The sequence below is a fragment of the Hordeum vulgare genome, chromosome 7H (genome assembly GCF_904849725.1).
Source record: "Hordeum vulgare subsp. vulgare chromosome 7H, MorexV3_pseudomolecules_assembly, whole genome shotgun sequence".
Taxonomy (NCBI): Eukaryota; Viridiplantae; Streptophyta; class Magnoliopsida; order Poales; family Poaceae; genus Hordeum; species Hordeum vulgare.
The window spans coordinates 206,540,440-206,565,409 of NC_058524.1; positions in this window are offsets into that span (position 1 = coordinate 206,540,440).

Here is a 24,970-nt window from a genome sequence, read left to right on the forward strand (position 1 = left end):
GAAGTTGTTCTTTGAAATTGGGTGTGTTTGTTTCTTTTGTGTGCAGTCGCTGAAGACGGCGGCTCGTTGATACTCCTATTGGTTCGATAAACCTTGGTTCTTTAGTGAGGGAAATACTTACCTATATTGTGCTGCATCACCCGTTTGTAAGAGCATATTTCTCCATGTGTGGTTCTGGTAATTGATGACAATCCCCATGGACTAATGGTTGCCTTGAATTATATTTCAAGGATTTGTATATATGCACTTCTTGAAGTCCATCTGTTGGTTTGAAGGAGTTTCTATGGTGACCAAGGTGGTATTCAAGGTTTTATCCAAAGATTGGTCATGTGAGAGTTGAGCTTATTACAAGCATGTCTTGAAGAAGAAGATTGTGTGAGCATTCATGGTTATCTTCAAGATATTATCTTTATGAAGAGATTATAAGATACAAGGTTAATAAGGACTAAGGCAAAGAGTGATTCAAGTCGGTCAACACACAAAGCAAAGAAGATGTACCAAGTGGGATCAAGTGATCTCATGGTATGGTATGTATTGTCCATTACTCTTTGTGTACTAACCCATGATCGTTGCGAGTGTTCTTTCTGGGGTTTGGTATATTTCCATGGGCTTGCATCAAGAGGAATATCCCATACAACCCATGGAGTATGACATCAAGTGGTGATTGTCATCAAGGTTGTGGTGTGCAAGTTCAAGTGTAGCATCATGAAGAGATCACATGCGTGAAGCCTGCCGTCCATTATGGTGATAATGGACATGTGAAGATGTGCTAAGGAATGTATCACCCATAGTGGAGTATGGGGGATCAATCTACTATTCTTCATCGAGCTTACGTAATAAAGAAAGGTGGTCCATCTCGAGGAAGACAAGATCATCATCATCTAGCTCAAGTGGACTTTGCGGAAGGCAAAGGTTTGCCCTGGATAAGTTTTCTGTTTTATTAGTCTCATGGTGGTAGTTGGGAGATTGGGTTATAGGATCAATTGTCGTACTATCATGGGGGCTCTTAAGTGAGTTGCTTGATTGCATCGTTAGTTGAGAGCTCAAACCACACTTGTGGAGCGACGTGCTATACAAACAGTTTTTAACCCTTTTTAGTGATGTAATTCTAAACCACCGCCTTGCGTGTGTGGGTGGTAGGGGGTCCTTCCCACATGACACGGAAAGATCGTCGGCGATGGTGACCTATGAACGCAAAAGTTTTGCAAATCTAAATGTATGGGATGTCCACACCTATAAAAAACGAGAGTTATTGTAAAACCGCTTGAGATATGTCATATTTCCCATACGTCCCATCTTTTCTACTCGTGTGAGTCGCACTACCATCACACGCGCTACTCTTGGTGCACCGTTTACGATGTGCGCCGCATCACAAAAGTTCGTAACTCTAACCCGTGTATGATAAGGAGACTATCACACACATTCTGTCCTACGACATCGTTTGCGATATACTCCCTCCGTAAATAAATATAAGAGCGTTTAGACCACTAATTTAGTGATCTAAATGCTCTTATATTTGTTTATTAGAGAGGGAGTACCAATATTCCCAAATGATCAAATTGCCGTAATTGTGTAGGATGCATACGACATAACAAACAGTAAAACATTATAAAGCGTGTACGATAAGGATACTATGACAAACATTTAGGCAAGTTTAACCATTTTTGATATTGTCTAACATCACATAAGCTTTTGCAAACGACAATTGTGTGCATTGTTGCACACGGTTTTTTTCTGTGAAACATGTCGAATCATGAGGTATATCACACATGTTCTGCTATATAAACCGTGTGCGGTGTAATGACCTATAGAGCATATTTTTCCGTTAATTTAATCACCGCAATTCAAAATTCTACATAATTTGAATTTGAAAGATTCTATAACATTTTTATATCCATATTGTAGAGATATAGGTTCAACAACCAATGCATTATTCCATTCACACGTACATATGTTCTAGAATAACATCAAGAAATAATAATTACATGAGGACCAAATAAGGAAAATGATGAACCTCGGCTACATACTTGTATTAAATACAGTAAAGGAAGAGGTGAAAGCCATTTTGGTAGATGTACAAGGTGAAGTGGAATGCTCATATTGTGTCCTCCTCCATGAAAAATGCACGCACCACTCGAGGCTAGCCCCTTGTGATGGCGGATCGCCCATCCTTCTTTGTATTGATGAGGACATCTAGATAGTCATCATGGACTGGTAGAAATAATTTAACTTTTGCACGTCCACTAATCATGTAGCTCAAAAGGTAATCTTGAGTAAACTGCTTTTGGAACCACTACATACAAAAAATATTCATACATTGTAAATTTGGAAGGTAACAACTCATTGTGGATAGTAAAAGAAGGGTAGAGAAGTCATTACCATCATGCAGTTTACTGTTGTCTTGGATAATGTGTAAAGAAATAGTTCAATTGTCATATTTTTCTATTTTATTTGCAATCTTTATTAGTTTCCTCATTTTATGCTGGTTCATGAATATCTCATTGCCCCATACGCAAAAAGGGTTGACAAGCGAATCTTTACGAGTGACATATGTACCTACAAGCAACAAGTTAGTATTGGAAGGTAAACTGAAATTGCACAATGATGTAGTGGAGTATTCCATTTCCCAGTATGTAAGATCTTATTACATCCAAAATACTCACATATTTGATTTATTAACATCTTATACTATGCGATGGAGGGAGTATATATAAGCCATGTGATGAAACTAACCTATGTGGAGAACAACATCCGTTCCGGACATTGTCCTTGGTATGTGCATCAAAAGGCATGTTAAGTACGACAGGCTAAACATCAACCAAATATATGCATGGCAAACAACATGATCACAAAATGATAGCTTCAGTGTGCACATTTAAGCATGCTAGCTAAGAAAATAAGAAGTGGAGAGGTGTGTTAATGACAATAGGCTTAACATTTAACAACAACAAAATATAGTCATTCAAACTGGGAAGCACGTTATTTATTCTTACATAAAAATGGAAAGGCATATGCTCACTACAACATGGTTAACAATAAGCAAATATAGTCATTCATAATGGTACTGTTGAAATTGCATAGAGCGTAGTTGGGGAGAATATCTAGTACTCCCACCCAGTGTTGGAGCTGGAGCTAAAATCATGGGGGCATTGGTGCTTAAACATCAAATTGTGTAACTGGACATCACATTGTGAAAAATACTGAAATAAACAATGGGGGTGTTAACTGCACCAGGCTTAACATGAACCACATATGGCTGTTGAAACTTGTATGATGAAATAGACCTGGAAAGTACATACTTGCACATATAGAACTTCACAACGTCAATAACTGAAATAAAAGGCATACTATATAGCAATTAAATCTGGACATATGCCCACTGCAAACAACCGAGCAAGGAAAAATAGTTAAACAAGATATGTTCTCCTACAACAAGCTTAATAGAAACCAAAAATAGGACTTCATAGTGTAATGTTCAAATGTTATAGAACGTAGCTGGTGCTTAAACATCAAATTGTATAACTAAACATCACGTGTGATAGAGCTGAAATAGTATTGATGAAATTCAACTACACGGTCCATACATTTAGCCAGTGTTCAAGATATCCCCTGATATGCCGATAAATCGGCCGATTTATCGCTTACCCTTGTCCGACCTATAGGATAAATAGGGTGATAAATTGGTCGATATGCCGATAAATGGGATGATTTGCCGATAAATCGGACGATTTACCCCTCATCATGCATCGATCGGTAAGTTACAGATAAGTGATATCCCCAACATTGCATTTAGCATGAGTGAAATAATTAAACATGAGATGGGCTTCCTCACGTGTCACAGATGGGCTCCTTCCCGTTAAAAGAGCATAGATTCTAGGTGTGCTTCCTGTTGTCGTAGATGTACTCCTTTCCCTTGGAAGAGCATGGATGCAGGGTGCCATCCTTGATGTCGAGATGGGCTCCTTTGCCTTGGAAGAACATGACTGCAGGGTCTCCTTCGTGTTATGGATGGACTCTCTCCCCTTGGAAGAGGCGATAGGGTTCCCTTGTCGGTGTAGTCGATGAGGACTGACTTGTCAGCTCACGATGCCAAGCCACCACCATAGAACATGTACTTCAGAAATGACAAAAGAGGCTCCTTGGCGATGAAGGAAGGCAAATTCTTAAGAGCAGAACAGAGGTCGACGGAGTTGAACCCGAGGGGTTGTGGGTGGTCCACTTAATGTCACATCCCTGGATCCCTAACTAGGGTTTAGTATTTGTGCTCATGTTTTCTTCCATTGCATTCAATAAATTGAAACAAACTCCAAGAAGTGGTGAAACTCAAAACCAAAAACTCTAACCACTTCTAATTCAAGGAAAATTCAAATCTTGTCAAAATCAATGAACCCAAAATGGGTTCTTAAAAGTTCAATATTTCTGATAAATATTGAAAACAAGTTATTAGGGCAGAAAACTATTTTCAAAACACCATTGGCATTTATTTTTTAATTTAGAAAGCTCCTGAATTCAAACTTAAATTTGAATTCAAATATTTTCAAGTTTCAAAAATGTTGCAAATCTCACGAGTAGTTGGGAATATTCCAACTATCACTCAGGGCTGTTCAAACTAAATTTATGTTTTCTTTTTGAAGCCAAAACAAATAGAAATCAATGTCAGCAAATAAAACAGAAACAGAAATAGCAGAAAATGAAAAAAAAACCTATTCTACGCTTACCTGCGAGGCCCAGCCCACCAGGGGCAGGGTCGTCTTCTTCCTCTACCTTCTGGCAGAGGAGAGAACAACCACGGCGGCCTCCTCCACCTCCTGCTTCGCCGTGGCGTCCTCCGGTGCCCCCAGGACAGTGCGACAACGGGGATGACTACCCCGAGCGCGTCCCTATCCATCCCCTCTCTCCATTCCTCCCCCTCCTCTCGGTTTCTTCCCTCTCCTCCTGCCGCCATTGACAGAAGCTTGAGCTCGAGGAGCCCGAGCTCTCTGGCCATAGGGAACCCCCCCCCCCCCGAGTGCTCCATCCTCTCCGCAACATCAAGCTCAACGCGCACGTCGACGAAACCGTCCTCCCCGAGCCCTGCAACACCCCCAGTGCCGTCGTCTTCAACATTCGGCCGCCGGCAAATCGACGGTGGATCGCCGGCTATAGCCCCTCCCCGAGCAGTCTGAGCCCAGCTTCGCCTCCACCGTGAGCTTGCGAGCATTTCCCCTATGTTTCCCCTCTCTCCCCGGCACTCTAGCCCCGAGACCCATGAACCCAAGCTCCGGCAGCCGCCTCGGCTCGTCGCCGGCATGCTCTGGCCACCTATAGCCCCTCCTGATGCCCGTAGAGGATGAGGCCGAGCCTAGGGGTCATCCCAGTGCTCTCGGCACTCGATCTAGAGCACCACAACGCGATTTGGTGCGTATCCGGCGAAGATCCACCGCGGATCTGGTCGCCGCCAGTTAGTCTCCGGCGGGGGACGACGTGGCCGGCCTAATCCCAGTGGATTAGCACTAAGCAGCCACTGACAGTGGGCCCTAGCAGTGGGTCAAACCCACTTAGGGGTTGGTCAGCGTGGCATTAGCTCCTGAGACGCTGAACAGTGGCCCCCACCTGTCAGGTTTGACCTGACGAGGTCAGTTGACCTGCTGACGCAGTGCTGACGTGGTTATGACACAATAAAGAGTTTTTCTGATTTAAAAGAATTCCAGAAAATTCCAAAAACTTTTAAAAATCATAGAAAATAATCTGTAACTCCAATGAAAATGATTTATATATGAAGAAGTATGAGAAAAAACCAAGGAATCTGATTTTGATATTTTCAAACATGTTTGAATATGTTAACATCACCAAACAGATTAAATGATGATTAGGATAACCATATTAAGTAATATAGATTTGGAATTTGAAATCCATTTGAATTCCACTTCAAATATTATGACCAAACAATGATCAGGAACAATCAGCACCTCAAAATACCATCTTCATGCATGCTAAAACAAGATTACCTGAGCATCAGGTCGAATCAATTAAAAGGGTATTTGAAAATACCTTGTTTGAAGTGATATTTGAATCTTGATTCAAATCAACTTCACCTTAAGAAATGGTAGTCACATTAGCCTACCACCTTTCATTTTCATGCCATGCTCATGCATCATCTTGTTGCATATGATTGTTATTGATTGTTACTGTTCTTACCGGTAGGCCCCGCTCCTCCGGATTCCACCGAATATCCGACTAACGGATATTGTCCCTCTGTTGAGCAACAAGGCAAACAACCATTTTGATCATCTCGATAAATCCCATGTTCTCGCTCCTGCACTTACTTATTGCATTAGGATCGAATGCTTCAAATGCTTTTGCCACGTTAGTTGAACCCACTTCCTTTGCATGACCTGTCTTTGTCATAGTAAATAGCTGAACCTTGCAACATAGCATACCTGGTAGATGCTTGAGCCATGATGTGCCTTATCCTGCTATGCATGAAATTCTTAGGGTTGTGTATGGTCTGTCATCTGGGTGATGAACAGAATTGTGAGAATGCGTTCAATAAGTAAAGGTTGTGTGTTAAACCTGATTTGGTAAAGGTACCGGTGAAAGGCTATGTAGAAGTACATGGCAGGTTGTTTCATTGGAACCGTCCTTAGGAACTGAGTTCCGTGTATGTAATCCAAGACGAGATACTACCACATGCTGGGCCCTGAAATATGACCCCGCTCGACTTATTAACCGCTTAGTACTCGGTCCAGGAGTTGCAAGTAGTTTCTGGTGTTTATAGTCATGCTGGAGGCCGTGCATAGCGCTGACATGAGAGGTGTGCTATGATGCGGTAGGCAGTGGCATGGTGTACCAAGTGGCACCCGGATGGTGGGCTTGGGAACCCTGCGCACATCGTTTGGGGCCGTGGCGGAAATCTCGGCCGGACTTTTGTGCAGGTTACCCTCAGATAGGCGATAAACGTGGACTAAGTATTAGTGTGGTTAACGGTCGTGGCCGACTCCCTCGCTGGGCTTCCGCTTGAAGGTTGCCGAGGTGCATGACGTGCACATGGCGATAAGTGGCGAGAGCGTGTGTGAAGAAGTACACCCCTGCAGGGTTATGATCTATTCGAATAGCCGCGTCCGCGGATATGGACTACTTGGAGACATATTTTGTTCATAGATAACTTTAATGGCTACTCACAAAATTGTCAAGATAAGCGTGAGTGTCTTGGACGGCATTTCCGTATGGAGACGGAATGATTCCATGATGGAGTATTGTTGTGGTGTTAGTGGACTCGTGTGCAAGAAATCAAAGTTGTCAAAACTAATTTAAAATGCAAGATGTCTAGCCACGAGTCAAATGTTGGCTTTCCGCATGAAACCCCACAACTCCTTATTGATACATTGCATGAGTAGACAGCTTATCCTAAAGACTTGCTGGGTACTTTTGTACTCACGTTTGCTTAATAAATTGTTGCACAGATTGTTAATGACCCTAATGGAGGGTTCTACCTAGACATCGACAATGACGAGTAGCTGGTATCCCAACTACGATCTGGCCCTAGGATGGGTTAGTAGATAGTCAGGCCATGTGCCTTTATCTTTCCATCTGTCTGTACTCAGACAGCTTTACTCTTTCGCTGGTTTGTAAGAATTGTGTGTATGACTTGTGATGATGGGTCGTCAGACCCCTACCTTGTAATATTATGTGTGTGGCTCTTCCGAGCCTTCTAAATAAAGGTTGTATGTTTATGGTTACGTTGTGATGCCATCGATGTATCTATACATATCGGTATGCCATGTGTACGTGTGTCGTACTTGATATGTATGGGGTTCGAATACCTAGTTGTAGACTTTAGTAGCATTCCTTATAGGGAAATGCCCCTTTGTGATTCCAATGAGCCATGGTAGTTCGCTACTGCTCCGGACACATTGGTTGACCGGCATGTGTCCTTCTTAGCTGCTGTGTCTGTCCCTTTGGGGAAATGTCACGCGATGTAATGGAGTCCTTGTAGCTTGCTACGACTCGTCTACATTCGCTGGTGACCGACACCTGCTTTGCTGGGTCATGTATGCATGTCCCTGTGCGGAACTACCGCTTTGGTTTATGACTAGACATGTGGATCCGGGTTCTTTGTCATTGGATTGCTAGCGACACAATTGCATACGCGAGTCAAAAGGCGCAAACGGTCCCGGCTAAGGTAAGGCTGCAGCCGTGGGGATAACCGTGCGTGAGACCGCAAAGAGATGCGATGTGTTACAGGCTGGATTCCTATGCCTTAGGATCGGGGTCCCGACAACGTTGGTATCAGAGCCTGACTGACTATAGGATTACTAAGCCAAACTGGTCGAAGTTGAGTCTAGAATTGCCTTAGTTATATATAAGGGAATTGTTTGTGGAAGGGAACGTCAGACTCTTGTTCTGTTCTCAAGTTATTCTATTCTGGTCATCCTTGTCTTTTCTGCGGGGATTAAGGACTAGGTTACTTACCTTCTCTCATGCTCGTGTTTCTGATCGGTAGACTATAGGACAACGGGTCGAGAGTTATTTCGGGTTTCTTTTATCCCTAGGGAAAGGAAGTAAGATTTGATGATCAGAGAATTGAACATGATAGTTGAGTGCTTACGGTATCCTATCTTTATGGGTTATCTCATTGTTTTTGAGCATTTTCAGCCATTATGCTGCCCAATTTTCTCTTCAGAGCTCTAATACTTTTGTATTACTCTCTATTTTCATATGCCTGGCCGTCCTTCTCGTCGGGTGGTTCATCTGACTAGATGCATTGATGTGCCGGGTCATACGGCCATGCTAGTCAGGATGATGTCAGTGTCCGGTTACCGTTGGTACCCAGAGTACACAGTGGAGGAGTAGTATCGGGATTTTAATCAGATCCAGTACCTCTGCACTGTTAGGGTATTCCCAGATTACCCTGGAGCTCAGGAGCCAATCTATTGGTCTTATGGATTGGGAGTCACTGTTGACATGGCAGTACAAGATGCTGCCTATTCAATGCTGACCATCATGAGGGCTAGACAGGCACTGCTGCAGAATTCAGAGTTTTGCTATGTTCCTGCCTCTCAGCTAGGTGAAGAAGGATACCTCAGTGGGGTCTACTTTGATTCCTCTATGGAGGATCCGCTGCTGCAGTCCACTGCTGAGATGCTAGAGAATAGAGACAGGGATGGTCGTGCCCTTCGTATGGAGCTCTATGCTACACGTGCCCGTCTATGGACGGCTTTGACACAGCTGGCACCGGTAGTCCAGACAGGGTATGGAGATATGGAGATGCTGAACCCTGTTAGAACCCATCTTCCGGCTCATGTTGACTGGCCCGCTATAGGAGGAGTCACCCCTCTTCGGGGACCTCTACTACCACCAGTCAGGGGACCAAGGCCACACCCGTGTCCTTATGGATTCCAGGGGTCTCAGGCTGGAGTATTTCCTGATCCGCAGGTTGAGCTTCGAGGCCATGGAGGCAATCTTTATGAGATGTTCTACGCGGATGCCTGAACCATGAGTGGAAGGATAGTATGGTAGTAGCTGTACTTTCACAGTCCTGTGTGACTTGTGAAGTATGCTTGTGTCGTTAAATGAATTCCGGAGGCATAGATAAATAATGTATAGGAAGCTTTTAAGCCTCTGATGAGTAGTTTCATATTTTCCGTAGTTTGCTCTTCGGTTAAGGTTGTACTGAACTATGTAATGGTGTGTATGAACCATGGTGTATATATAGCAGTTGCTTGTTACCATGCTATTCAGATATTCATTTCCGCATTCCATGTGTTCAGTGCATTCTTAATCCATAGCTAGTATTAATGATGATATTGGTCTAAGTTGTGAGTTTGTTTGTCAGGATGGTGTTCACCAGGTTGAACCGTGCCCCTGCTCATGAGCAAGGCGAGGGTAGTCAAGTGTCGCAGGAAGAACTGCCTCACCCGCCCTCTCTGGCGGAAGTTATGCTTGAGCCAGAGAGAAACAAAAGGGAGACCAACCGACTGTTAGAGCGTATTGAGCAAAATGTGGCTCGTCAGCCTAGGAATGCTGCAGTGTCCCTCAATGACTTTGTGAAGCTGAATCCTCCAAAGTTCCATCACTCCGTCGATCCCCTTGACGCAGATGATTGGCTGTGCATTATTTCACGTAAGATTCGCTCTGCGAATGTTTCTGAGGCCGACAAGGTGACCTTTGCGGCGTACTTTCTGGAAGGACCCGCCAATCTGTGGTGGGAGAACTTTGAAGCTATGCGTCCTGCTGAACCAGCAGCCACATGGGCAGACTTTACTGCAGCCTTCCGTCTGCGCCATATTCCAGAGGGCCTGATGGAGAGAAAGAGAGAGGATTTCTGTGCATTCACCCAGGGAAAGTTGACCGTGGATGCCTATAGCCGCCAGTTCGGTAACCTCGCCCACTATGCAACAGAGGAGGTGTCTACTGATGCCAAGAAACAAGCAAGATTCCGTAAGGGTCTGAGCCCTGAGCTTCGTCGTGACTTGCGCCTCCACAAATGTACAAGCTTCCAAGCCCTGGTCAACAAGGTGATTAGTGCCGAGACTGGTCATACCGACTATGAAGCCACAAAGAAGCACTCCCGTGACTTTGGCTCGTCATCTGGTTCCGCGTTTCCAAAATGCAGGTTGTGGGTTCCAAATAGTTCTCTGCCACCAAGACACACTCTGAGGCCATCCTATGTGGCGGCTCAGACGAATCAGACCAACCCTCCAGCAAAAACCTATGGTGGTCCAGCTAACAATGCAGCACCACGTGCCAATGAGGTGATCTGTTACAAGTGTGGAGAACCAGGGCACTATTCCCGTGAGTGTCCCCAGAATGTGGGTGCCAAGCAACCCGGAAAGTCCGTTGGGCAAGGCAAGTCGGGCAAAGCTTACTATGTGAAACCAACTCCTGCACGTGGCTGTGTGAACTATGTATCAGCAGAAGAAGCTGCAGAGGATCCCGACGTCATACTGGGTATGCTCCTTGTTAATCATCACCCAGCGTCTGTTCTTTTTTACACTGGGTCTTCTCATTCTTTCATTTCAAAAAGTTATGCACAGCTGCATAACATGTCTTTCTGTGATATGCCAATTCCATTGGTTGTCCAAACTCCTCGTAGTAAGTGGCAAACCTCCAGGATAACCTATGACAATGAAATTCTAGTAGACAAGCTAGTTTTTCTAGCATCATTGATAGCCTTGAAATCTTCAGATATGAATATCATCTTGGGTATGGACTGTATGTCAGCTCACTATGCCAAGATTGATACTCATTCCAGAAATGTTCAGCTTACCCATCCCTCATGTGAGATAGTCAATGTCTCTACTCGAGTTGCCAAATGCCAACTCTATTCCCTCAATGTCAATCCTCTTCCGGAACTTGAAGACATTCCGGTAGTCCGTGACTTCCCGGATGTTTTCCACAGGAACTGCCAGGAATTCCACCTGACAGAGATGTAGAGTTTGTGATAGATCTTGTTCCGGGAACTGTTCCAATAGCAAGAAGACCATAGAAGATGGCACCCCTGGAGCTAGCCGAACTTAAGAAGCAACTAGATGAGGCCTTGAATAAAGGTTTCATTCCTCCTAGCTCTTCTCCTTGGGCTTGTCCCTTCCTCTTCGTCAAGAAGAAAGACGGAACGGATCGGATGGTTGTAGATTACCGACCAGTTAATCTGGTCACGATAAAGACCAAGTATCCGCTCCCCAGGATCAACGACCTGTATGAGCAGCTCGCTGGATCCTCAATCTTCTCAAAAATGGATTTGAGGTTGGGATACCATCAAATCAAGATCAAGAACAGGGACATTCCAAAAACGGCTTTTGTCACTCGTTATGGCCAATACGAGTACACCGTCATGTCCTTCGGTTTAACCAATGCCCCAACCACCTTATCTTGCTTGATGAATTCAATCTTCATGGAGTATTTGGATAAATTCGTCGTAGTGTACCTCGATGATATTCTCATCTACTCGAAGAACGAACAAGAACATGCCGAGCATCTAAGGCTGGTATTGATGAAACTTTGAGAGCATCGCCTTTATGCCAAGTTTTCAAAATGTGAATTTTGGTTACGAGAAGTGACCTATCTAGGTCACGTAATCTCTGGTAAGGGTATTGTTGTCAATCCCGAGAGAGTTCAAGTTGTCCTTGATTGGACTCAACCTGAACCGGTTAAGCAAGTTAGGAGTTTTTTTGGTCTAGCGAGCTACTGTCGCCGCTTTGTCAAGAATTTCTCCAAGGTTGCAAAGCCTCTAACTGAACTCCTCAAGAAAGATAAAAAGTTCGAGTGGACACCACAGTGTGTGTCGTGGGTATAAGTCTGACAGTAGATGTGTAGGGTACGAAAGGATGGGCAGAGCCTTAGCTACGGCGAGGTTGTATGAGTTCATGCCCCTCTACGATGGAGGTAAAAGCCCTACGTCTCAGTGCTCTTGGGAGCTTGTTGTCGAGTGGAATATGGATTACAGTGAATTGCTAACCCCTGCACCAGTGGGGAAGGGCGGCTTATATAGTGTGCGCTGCCCTTCACAACGGTTCGGTGCACGGGGGTGGAGTAGTGGTGAATAAATGCCTACGTTACAGGTAACGTATGTCTTAAATGCTAATAAAGGTACATGGAAACGTATGACCATTGCCCTCCAGGGGGGTTACGATGTACAGAGTGGAATCCAGTCGGTAAGTTTGATACGCTCCGAATGCTCATCTCCGACTGGATGATGGAGGAATCGTCACCGACTGGATGATGGGAAGTCCTTAATTCAGTCGAAACTGACTAAGGGCCTTATCCCTTATGAAGGGTAGTCCTTGGGTAGGACCCACAGGGCAGGCCTATGACCCTACTCTAGGACTATAACCCCATCATACGTCCCCGAATGGATTGGGGTTGGAACGACGAAGCGATGCTTGGAGTACGGATCCTACTGGTACGGATGCGACTTTGGCGTTGTTTGCCTCGATCCATTTTATCCTCTTGACCAGTGATCCGAGTGGATGTATTTGTGAAACGAACCATCAGGGACCGAGTGCTTCCGTGGTATCTTTTGACGTGACTAGTCAACTTACAACGGCGGATTTTCTGGGATCCTCAAATTTCGGTTGCCGCGTGCTCAGCGGGGGTGTCGACATCGTAATCAAGTAGTATCTGTCGCCTCGATTTCCGCTCCTTCATCTCCTCCACTAATATCGCAGCAACCGGTCGGGGGATAAGATTTCGGGGCCACCTGCTAGTGACCCAGTCGGAACCTTATTTAAACCTCTACAACGAGGGTTTTTCGTTGCACTCGCTTGATAGCTCGCACTTGCCCCGCTTCCCTCGTCACCTCCTGCGCATCTCAAGCTCCTTCCTTCTCCTTCTCCCCCGCGGATCTGCAGCCTCCACTATGACAAAGGGGCAGACGAGCAAGCTCGAGGCGCAGAAGAAGAAGGGGAAGGCGGCGACTCCTGCTCAGCGGCGGCAGCGAGCACTGCCAGCGGGTTGGATCCAGGGGGATTTCCTCCCCTCCACGTTGATGGAGGAGGACATGCTGGAGCTGGTGGAGCACGGCATGATCGAGCACAAGACGTGGAGGTTGCCGGCGGAGGGCGAGACTGAGCCGGCACCCCAGGAGGGGGAGCGCGTCTTGCTGCTCAGTCACATGCACCGAGGCTTCTCTCTGCCTCCTCATCCCTTCTTAAGAGGTATAATGAACCACTTCGGGGCGCAGCTCCACCATTTTCCTCCCAACGTGATAGCTCATCTCTCTGCCTTCGTCGTGTTGTGCGAGTGTTTTATCGGCTGTCCTCCCCATTGGGGGCTTTTCAAGCACATCTTCTCTGCTAGATCTCAAACCATCAAAAGACTTAGCCAGCCGGATGACAAAACTCACCTCCTCCAGCTCCGCGGAGGCTTAGGCTTCCAAAAGAAAAGTAAAAGTAGCTATCCCGCTCTTCAGTTGTCCAAATCTGTTAGGAACTGGCAGTCGACTTGGTTCTACTACCAGGACGTTGCTTGCCCGAATGCCACGACTGGACTGCCACCTTTTAGCCTAGACCGACCGGCTCCGCCTAGGCAGCTTGCGCTCACGAAGATGGAGAAGATCCAGATCCAGCCTCTGGTCGATGCCTTGGTAGAGGTCGTCCGCAAGGGGGTTACTGGCATAGATTTGCTGGAGATTTTTCTGGTCGGCGTATCCAGCCATTGCAAGCTCGACACCACGCCATGTGGCACTATACGGGGCCTGAGGACTCCACTCGGACTAACCCCGAGTGCGTGACCGGGGAGCTTGTGGCGTCGTGGGTCCTCAACATCACAGGAGCCTGCGATAACCCAGAGGAGCCCGACGAGTGAAGCCCTTCCGCGCGGACAACCCTCCTCCGAACGAGGTGAGTATAACTTGTCGAGTGCACACAATTGTCTTAGATTAATCGCTTTTTCTTGTATCACTGTCTGACGTCTGATGTTGTTGACTGTATCTCGTGCAGGCGTGGACCAATTGGTTTTCTCCTATCTCGAACGGGAATCCGGCTGAGGAAGAGGAAGGTAGCCAGGAAGGCAGCATGGAGAGCGTCGAGTACGTCTCCGACAATGGGGAGACGGAGGAGGAGTCGGGAGAAGAAGAGGGGGAAGATGAGGAACAGAGCTCGCCACCCCCACCACCAGAACCTCGGACTAAATGCCGTCACGAACCTGTGGCTCCGTCGGCTCCCCCAGCGGCCTCGAGTGCCCCGCCAGCTCCTCCTGTGGTTCTGAGTGCCTTGCTAGCTTCTCCCGTGGTTCCGAGTACTCAGAGCAGAAAAAGGACCAGGGACTCTGCTGCTGAGCCTGCGGGCCAGCCCTCTAAGGTGGCCAATCCGAGTGGATCCAAGCCTCGGAAGGCTTTGCCGCGGATCAGTATCGCCGTTCCCGTCGCCTCAGCGTAAGTATATTGTTCTTCTTTCTTCTTCCAGCATTTGATTGAACTCATGCTTATTGGTCGAGTGAATTTTACTCGACAGAGCTGCCACCTCCGCCACTTCCGTGCCATGCCAGGAAGACGATCCCATGGATACGGACAACGTTGCCACGTCCCAGCAAGGTACGTCGTGGAGACTTCGAGATCTTACATTATTGTTTCACGAATTCTGTCTTTGGTCTTGCCCTTTTTCCTGTGGTCTCACGTCGTTCGGTCGGGCTTCTTTCAGAGGTGAGTCATGTGGAGGATGACGACGAGAAGAGGTCCGAGCAAGTTGCGGTGCCTGTCCTTGAGGCTGTTCCGTCTGTTACTACTCCCGCCATGGACGCGCCGCCAACCGAGACAATGCCGTCGACTAAAATGGCGCTCGTCGGTGCTGAACCGACTGGATCAGGACTTGGGATGCCCAAGCAGTCTCTTGTGGTGCCAGGTCCGTCGACTGTCCAGTACGATGCCCAGCGCCTCCCGGAAGATCAGGTGGGAGCTGCCAAGGGGTCCATGGTACAGGCGGAGTTTATGGCGGGTGATGCCAAGAGAGCGTACGACTCCATTGCGTCTGTGTACAAGCGAAGCTTGGAACTCCGGGACGATATCCGAGTAAGTGGGCTAGTAAGTATTTGCTTTCCCCTGGTAACCCACTGGGTGTATAATGATTAGTTTGTTGTGGGTTCACTCTTAGTGAACCCAGTGGGTGTAGTCCCCGAGACTTCTGTCGAGTGCTTGCACCGGCAGTTGTCTTTATATAAATTTTCTTTAACTTGATCAGATCAAAACTAATCTGTTCAAATGTTACCGGTGGGGGCATTCCGAGTGCACCTACTTGATTACTCCCCGAGAGTAATTTTACTCAGCTCGGGTAGTAGTAGCCTCATAGGCTTGTTTTTGTTATGTATCTCAATAGGGCGGACATGTTTGAGGTTCATGCCAGTGGGGTCACTCTCAGTGAACCCACTGGGTGTAGTCCCCGAGACCGCTGTCGACTGCTTGCGTCGGTAGGGGTCTGAAGAACTTCAAGTTTTTATTGCTGTCCTTGTTGAATTTGTCTGATCTTCTCTTGGCGCTGACTTGCAGAAGACTTGCGAGATGGGATCAGCGTACAACACTCTGAGGGCTGAAAAGATTCAGTTTGCTGTGGAACTGGATGCAGCAATGCTTGCCTTGGCTGGTCTGAAGGGTGTTCTGGCTGAACGAGAGAAGTCCTTGGAGGAGTCCCGTGAGGCAAACAAGGCATTGATGGCCGAAATGGAGAAAATGGGGAAACAAAGAACCGAGCTGATGGGACAGATGCAGGTGATGAACAGGCGGTGCATAGCACAGGAGAAGTACGTCAGTGACTGGGCAAGGAAGATGATTGCGCTTCTCGGTGATAACTTCTGTTTTTCTCAGTGCTTCTTGACTGTGTATTTCATTCGGCGCTTACTTTTTGCTCGTCTTGTCTTTGCAGATTTTTGCATGGACGCTGAGGCTGAAGCAGCTGACGTTGAGCGGTCGGTTCTTCCGAACGTTCCACTCGGCGAGGAAGCCAATCGAAACATGCTCCGAGCGCACATTCGCCTGGGCAAAGTGGGACCTTTCATCGGTCGACTGAGAGAGGTCGTCGGCCGAATCGACAAGGAGCTGTGGCCTGAAAACGAGTCTCGGCAAGAGATGGATGGTTTGATGACTCGGCTGGAGGAGGTCCCGAACCGAGTGCAGGCGTGGAAGAAGTCTGCGGCTCCCTGTGGTGCAGACGTGGCGCTGTCGCTGGTCCGAGTGCACTGCAAGGAGGCTCGCGAAGAGAAGCTGAAGCCGTTGCAACTCGCCAACACCAAAAAGCTTCGATTCGAAGATTTCATGGAGACCTTCCTTGAGAGCGCCACTCGCATCGCAGACGGTATCGACCTCGACACTTTCGTGGAGCCTGCCAGTCCCAGTGCCAGTCCTGACGACGCTTGAGAAAACTTTTACCTCGGTATGCCGAGTGTTAGTTGTATGAAACTTTGGCCACTGCTGTTGGCCGTCACATTCGTGGTTCGGTGTGGATAAGCTTGATCTACACCGAACCAACTATCTTTAGACGAACTTGGAATTTGAATCGAATCTTTTGCTCTTCCTTTGCCAAAGAGTTGTTGACACGATTTTGGCTCGTGGTTTTTGTTTGGCGTTTCTTGGTGAAGCCAATGGCAAACATGCGGAGCATGTAATTGTCAGTTGTCTTGACATCTGCATGAGCCTCACCAAGGGTCTATTGAGTCTCCGAGTGGAGACCCCAAAGCACCGAAGGCAGCTCGGTGACCCATGCGCCGGCGGCATGTCCCACTTCTCGCAGGAGTCGAGGCTTCAAACCTTGCAGAATAAGTCCATTCGCCCGCTCCGCTTGCCCGTTTTTGTTGCCCGTTGGCCTGATTCGGTGCTTTGGGGTCTCGAAAACTTGATGTGATGGGTGAGACCGCAACCACATGTGTGTGGCCCAAGTAATTAAGGTGGTGTGATATTTGAATACCGTACGCATAAGTTTTTGATGTGGCACATGCCTCTCTCATGACTTGGGCATTACCCTCGCGAAGGTTTTGTACCCTGTGCCCCCACCCTCTCCCCACGCACACATGGTTTGAGCCGCTGAGAGGGCATATATATATTAGCATGACCTAGCTATATTGTAACACATACCCAGACCTTGATAGCTTGGTAAAATTACCCCTTCCCCCACCGACTTTGAACCATCGATCAAGAGGCCACTAATATGTGATGTATATAGTATACTCCCTCATGACATCTAAAGTGACCTACGTGGGCACACAAATGGTCTATGGTCCATAACAACACATCTTTTACACTTCAAAATATCTAGAGGGCGTATTTATGAATGTTGTGTGGGATGTTTAAATACCAAATGTACACAACTTTGATGGACACACATGCATATACTATTCGTCACCCTCGGTGAAAAATAGTTATTCTTCACCCCCCTCTGTTTACACATCAATGCACTGTAATTTTATGTTTCAATTTTTTTCTTATTTCATACGTAAAAAGAGACCGTAAGAAAATATATAGTCACTATAAAAAATATTCTATGTCACATAAAATTACAAACATGAAAACATAGTGTAAAATATACATGAACTACAATTTTTCTGGTCTTATGACCTATATTTTTAATTTTTTACATCAAACTTTACGTAATGACTCAATATTAATGTAACTATTGCTATTCCAAATATAATTTATTTATAAAACTGTCGGGACCCCGATCTTGAGTCAAAGGAATCTAGCATGTCTCACGCACGGTTAACCCCGCGACTGCCACCTTACCTTAGCCGGGACCGTTTGCGTCTTTTGACTCACGTATGCAATTGTGTCGCTAGCATTCCAATGTCAAAGAACCCAGGTCGACATAACTAGTCATAAACTCAAGTGGCTCAACTGTACAGAGACATGCATACATAACCTAGCAAAGCAGGTCTCGGTCATCAACGAGTGTAGACGAGTCATAGCAAGCTACAAGGACTCCATTACGCCATGTGAAATTTCCCCGCAGGGACAGACACAACAACTAGGAAGGATACATGTCGGTCAACCAATGTGTCCGGAGCAGTAGCGAACTACCAAGGCTCGATGGAAACACAAAGGGGCATTTCTCTGTATAGAGAGCTACCAAGGGCCTACGACTAGGTTAGGGTGGCCACGTCATCGCCCGCCGGAGGCTGACCGGCGGCGACCAAACCCGCGGCGGTTCCTCGCCGGAGTTGCTCCAAATCGAGCTATAGGGATCGGATTCGAGTGCCGAGAGCACTTGGACGAAGCCCAGGCTTGACCTCATTCAACATGGGCAGCGAGAGAGTCTGATGGTGGCCGAAGGGCACCGGGGATGAGCCATGGCGGCTGTCGGAGCTCGGGTCCGTTGACCACGGTGGTAGGTGCGCGAGGAGCTCTATTAAAGGGGGGGGAACGAACCGCAGCTCACCGCGAAGCTGTTGGAGGCACCGGGAACAGAGAAGGGGGTCGGGGTCGGCTAGATCGACGGCAAGGCTTCGGTGGCCGGAGATGGGGAACGGAGGCGATGGGGCGATGCAGGGCTCAGGGGCTCGATTCCATTGGCGTAGAGGACGAGCTCGACGAGGCGGAGGCGATGAGACGCTCAGGGAAGCCTTGCTGTGACCAGAGAGCTCGGTTGCATCAAGCTTCAAGCTCCTCCAATGGTGGCAGGAAGAGGAGAGGGAGGAACCAAAGGGGGGAGGAGAAATGGGGAGAGGGAGAGGATAAGGGAGACCGCGGGTGTCTCATTCCCCTCGTCGCGCTAGCCTAGGAGCGTCGGAGGGCGACACGGCGAAGCAGGAGGTGGAGGAGGCCACCGTGCACAGTCTCTCCTATGCGAGTAGGCAGAGGAAGAAGACGACCCTGCCCCTGGTGGCTGGACCACGTAAGCGTTAGATAGGTCTTCTTCCCTTTTTTCTTTATTTCTTTTCTGTTTACAATTCTAGCATTTGTTTCATTTATATTTTTGGCTCCAAACTATTCCTAATATAGGGAATATAATTGTGCGGTGTTATTTGGAATATTTCCAAGTCTACAAAAATGTTTTAGCATTTTATAACATTCTGAAATATTTAAAACCAATTATTTGGGTATTATCAGTGGCTTTTGTGGTTTAAATAAAATGCCAAAAGTATTTTAAAAATAATATCCATCCCTGAAATATTGTTTCCAATATTTATCAAAAAGGGTGGGCTTTTATGGAGGCCATTTTGGGTTCATTGAAATCACACACTATTTATTTTGGTTTAAACAAGGTGAGGTGCTAGGGTTTCTTTAATCCATATTTCATTTTTAATGCAAGAATAAAACAAGAGCGCAATCTTGCTAACCATCAAATAGGAAATCCAGGGATGTGACAAAAACGGTCGTAAGATTACATGGGTGAAGAATAACTTATTTTGCATCCTGGGTGACAAGTAGACTTTATATATATATATATACACATATATATGTATATATATAGTGCGTGTGTGCGCTTATGCACTTAAACTTTGATCTGGAATCTCACCATGAATATATCATAACACATACCGAAAACACTATATCCACCTTGATCAAATTAACTCATAGTATATACTAGCGGGTAGTGGCGCGGCGGCGCCGCTCCACATGGATTGATAAGTTATTTGGTTTCTTTCGTAATGTTTGATAAGTCGTTCCAAGACTTGGTCAGCGACAAAGTAGTTCATACACGGATATCAACTAGTGGAACTCCTCAATTTTGGGGGAGGTGGGGCAGGCTAACGGGTCCTTCATGGGATGTGGGGCAGGCCGTCCCCGTGCCCTCCCTTTGTTTATGTAGCTAGTCGCCTTGTAATCTGAAGAATACGAACTTGTATCACCATCTCTATGTTTATGTCCCTATCATCTTTTTATATTTGGATAAAATTATTACTAAACTAAATACTCCCTCCTTTCCGGTTTATAGGGCTCAAATCTAAAATCTCATCAACTAAGGTTAATTGTGAGTGGATGAGACTAGTTTGAACTAGTCAATGAAATATTTCTCACATATTCAATTTTCTAGGCAATAAATGTAGCATCCTCCTTCTAATTGGACTTGCATGATGAATGTAGAAAACGATGCATGCATAGCCACTCGTCTCCTTTCTCTAAACTCTATGAATTAAATATGACGTGTGACTCAAAGCACTTTAAGTCTATTAGACTCAAAATAAGCCGAATATAATGAAAATCTAAATTTTTTAAAATGAGCCCAGCAAACCGGGAAGGAGGGAGTAGCAGCAAGAAGAAACAAAAGGAACACATATGATTAAAATGTGCTCTCTTAGTGTGCCAATATGCATCTTTAGTGGTACTTTTGCTACAAACTAAGTGCAAACACGAAAAAATTTGCGCACCATATACACTGACTAAAAATATATTACAAACTTCGCTCATCCCTACTAAAGACGAAAACATGAGCATGGATGGAGAAGCTGCTTCACAGTGCTCAATGATTCGTTGCAGAGACCAAAATGAGAGCTTCATGAAGAAATTGCATGTCTCGAGATTGTAGATAGGGCGAGCCAATCAGTTCAGGTACCAAAAGGGCCCCATCCTGTAGCAAAATGAACTGAAAGGATATCTTCTGAACAATAAAAGCTCAGCTTTCTCTAGCAAGGGAAAAATCAGAATTATATCTACTGAGTAGATCTCCAAGCCTGACAGTATGCATTATTCATGGACGGCAAGGCGAACTTGACCTCGACTTCAGACGTGGATGCGCGACCAGTCTTGGTGTCGGTGTGTCAATACAAAAAAATAAAATAACAATACCGCATAGGATATTTTATAATCATAAATTTTATATTTATAATAGAAGGCAAAACATCATGTACATGTACAATATAAATTTATTTCTACAAATAATAAGAAAAAACTACAAATATAGTAAAAGAGGGAGGGGAACAACATACCTACAAATAAGCATATGCCCGAAAGGCAGAATGGACATAACATAGCAACAACAACAAAGACATCTAATTTTTATTGATACAAAAAACATCAACAATCATCATTTAGCAAAAACAGATGCATCATGTGATCTCTGTTTAAGTAACTAACATGACCATATTACAGTGTACAAGAACATGGTGTATGATTGTATCCAAGGGAACCATTCGGCCATCAAGGTCAACCGATTAGAGCCCAAGCTCCGCTGAATGTTCGTGTATTACGTAAAATTCTAAGCATCAATCTTTTTCTGATCATGAAGATTTATATTTCTATTTACAATTGTCTCTTTCTTATCAACGTGCACCAACACAGAAAAACAACACATCAATCAATAAGCTCCTGTAGTTATACTGACTAAATATCATGGGTATCATGGGATTCGTTGGACCGATCTTTTGGTGGGAAATGGTAGATAATGAACACAATGTTTAAAACTTAATCTGCACATATTAGCTCAATTCATGGTCGTGAACCGAGCTAAAGACCTTTCAAAAATGTAACATGTTACTTATAAAAAATGTGTACGTCCATGAGACCATACTCTGCCGCACAAGTATTAACACATATGATCTCATTGTTGGGACTCACTTATAAAGGTATCAAGACGTACAAAGGATCATCATTAAGTTCTACACTGAGTATGTTATATCTACAGTTCTACCATTCAGAAAAAAGAAGTTATCAGCAATGCAATCTTTTCGTCGTATCATGATATCAACAAGTAGCATCATTGATGATACATTCCTCCCTGCAAAACAACAATGGTTTTTGGCAAAGCATAGGAAGGAACAAAACATAGTTATCCAGAAAAAGAAAGTGCAAAATTATACCCTATTACAAACTTCGCTCATCCCTACTAAAGACGAAAACATGAGCATGGATGGAGAAGCTGCTTCACAGTGCTCAAGGATCGTTGCAGAGACCAAAATGAGAGCTTCATGGAGAAATTGCATGTCTGGAGATTGTAGATAGGGCGAGCCAATCAGTTCAGGTACAAAAAGGGCCCCATCCTGTAGCAAAATGAACTGAAAGGATATCTTCTGAACAATAAAAGCTCAACTTTCTCTAGCAAGGGAAAATTCAGAATTATACCTACTGAGTAGATCTCCAAGCCTGACAGTATGCATTGTTCATGGGCGGCAAGGCGAACTTGACCTCGACTTTGGACGTGGTTGCGCGACCAGTCTTGGTGTCGGTGTGTCAATACAAAAAAATAAAATAACAATACCGCATAGGATATTTTATGATCATAAATTTTATATTTATAATAGAAGGAAAAACATCATGTACATGTACAATATAAATTTATTTCTACAAATAATAAGAAAAAACTACAAATATAGTAAAAGAGGGAGGGGAACAACATACCTACAAATAAGTATATGCCCGAAAGGCAGAATGGACATAACATAGCAACAACAACAAAGACATCTAATTTTTATTGATACAAAAAACATCAACAATCATCATTTAGCAAAAACAGATGCATCATGTGATCTCTGTTTAAGTAACTAACATGACCATATTACAGTGTACAAGAACATGGTGTATGATTGTATCCAAGGGAACCATTCAGCCATCAAGGTCAACCGATTAGAGCCCAAGCTCTGCTGAATGTTCGTGTATTACGTAAAATTCTAAGCATCAATCTTTTTCTGATCATGAAGATTTATATTTCTATTTACAATTGTCTCTTTCTTATCAATGTGCATCAACACAGAAAAACAACACATCAATCAACAAGCTCCCGTAGTTATACTGACTAAATATCATGGGTATCATGGGATTCGTTGGACCGATCTTTTGGTGGGAAATGGTAGATAATGAACGCAATGTTTAAAACTTAATCTGCACATATTAGCTCAATTCATGGTCGTGAACCGAGCTAAATACCTTTCAAAAATGTACCATGTTACTTATAAAAAATGTGTACGTCCATGAGACCATACTCTACCGCACAAGTATTAACACATACGATCTCATTGTTGGGACTCACTTATAAAGGTATCAAGACTTACAAAGGATCATCATTAAGTTCTACACTGAGTATGTTATATCTACAGTTCTACCATTTAGAAAAAAGAAGTTATCAGCAATGGAATCTTTTCTTCGTATCATGATATCAACAAGTAGCATCATTGATGATACATTCCTCCCTGCAGAACAACAATGGTTTTTGGCAAAGCATAGGAAGGAACAAAACATAGTTATCCAGAAAAAGAAAGAGCAAAATTGTACCCTATTACAAACTTCGCTCATCCCTACGAAAGACGAAAACATGAGCATGGATGGAGAAGCTGCTTCACAGTGCTCAAGGATCGTTGCAGAGACCAAAATGAGAGCTTCATGGAGAAATTGCATGTATGGAGATTGTAGATAGGGCGAGCCAATCAGTTCAGGTACAAAAAGGGCCCCATCCTGTAGCAAAATGAACTGAAAGGATATCTTCTGAACAAGAAAAGCTCAGCTTTCTCTAGCAAGGGAAAATTCAGAATTATACCTACTGAGTAGATCTCCAAGCCTGATAGTATGCATTGTTCATGGGCGTCAAGGCGAACTTGCCCTCGCCTTTGGACGTGGCTACACGACCAGTCTTGGTGTCGGTGTGCCAATACAAAAAAATAAAATAACAATACCGCATAGGATATTTTATAATCATAAATTTTATATTTAGAATAGAAGGCAAAACATCATGTACATGTACAATATAAATTTATTTCTACAAATAATAAGAAAAAACTACAAATATAGTAAAAGAGGGAGGGGAACAACATACCTACAAATAAGCATATGCCCGAAAGGCAGAATGGACATAACATAGCAACAACAACAAAGACATCTAATTTTTATTGATACAAAAAACATCAAGAATCATCATTTAGCAAAAACAGATGCATCATGTGATCTTTGTTTATGTAACTAACATGACCATATTACAGTGTACAAGAACATTTTTTTCTTTTCGAAAAGGAGGTATCACCCCGGCCTCTGCATCGAGTGATGCATGCAACCATTTTATTAAGAATGAAGTAGTCTGAACGAAATACAAAGAAGTCCGAGAAACCAAAGGAAAAAACAAGAAAAAGAGTTACACGGCGATCATAACGCCAATACCGACTAAATCCATCGGTAGACACTACTATGGTCCAATCCTATTAGCATGCCGCCATCCATATCGGTTGAAGATAACCTGAGCTACCATCTCCCATCGGACACACCCAGTAACCAAAGGCTTCCTGGTTTCCACAGGAGTACAAGAATATGGTGTATGATTGTATCCAAGGGAACCATTTAGCCATCAAGGTCAACCGATTAGAGCCCAAGCTCCCCTGAATGTTCGTGTATTACGTAAAATTCTAAGCATCAATCTTTTTCTGATCATGAAGATTTATATTTCTATTTACAATTGTCTCTTTCTTATCAATGTGCACCAACACAGAAAAACAACACATCAATCAATAAGCTCCCGTAGTTATACTGACTAAATATCATGGGTATCATGGGAGTCGTTGGACCGATCTTTTGGTGGGAAATGGTAGATAATGAACGCAATGTTTAAAACTTAATCTGCACATATTAGCTCAATTCATGGTCGTGAACCGAGCT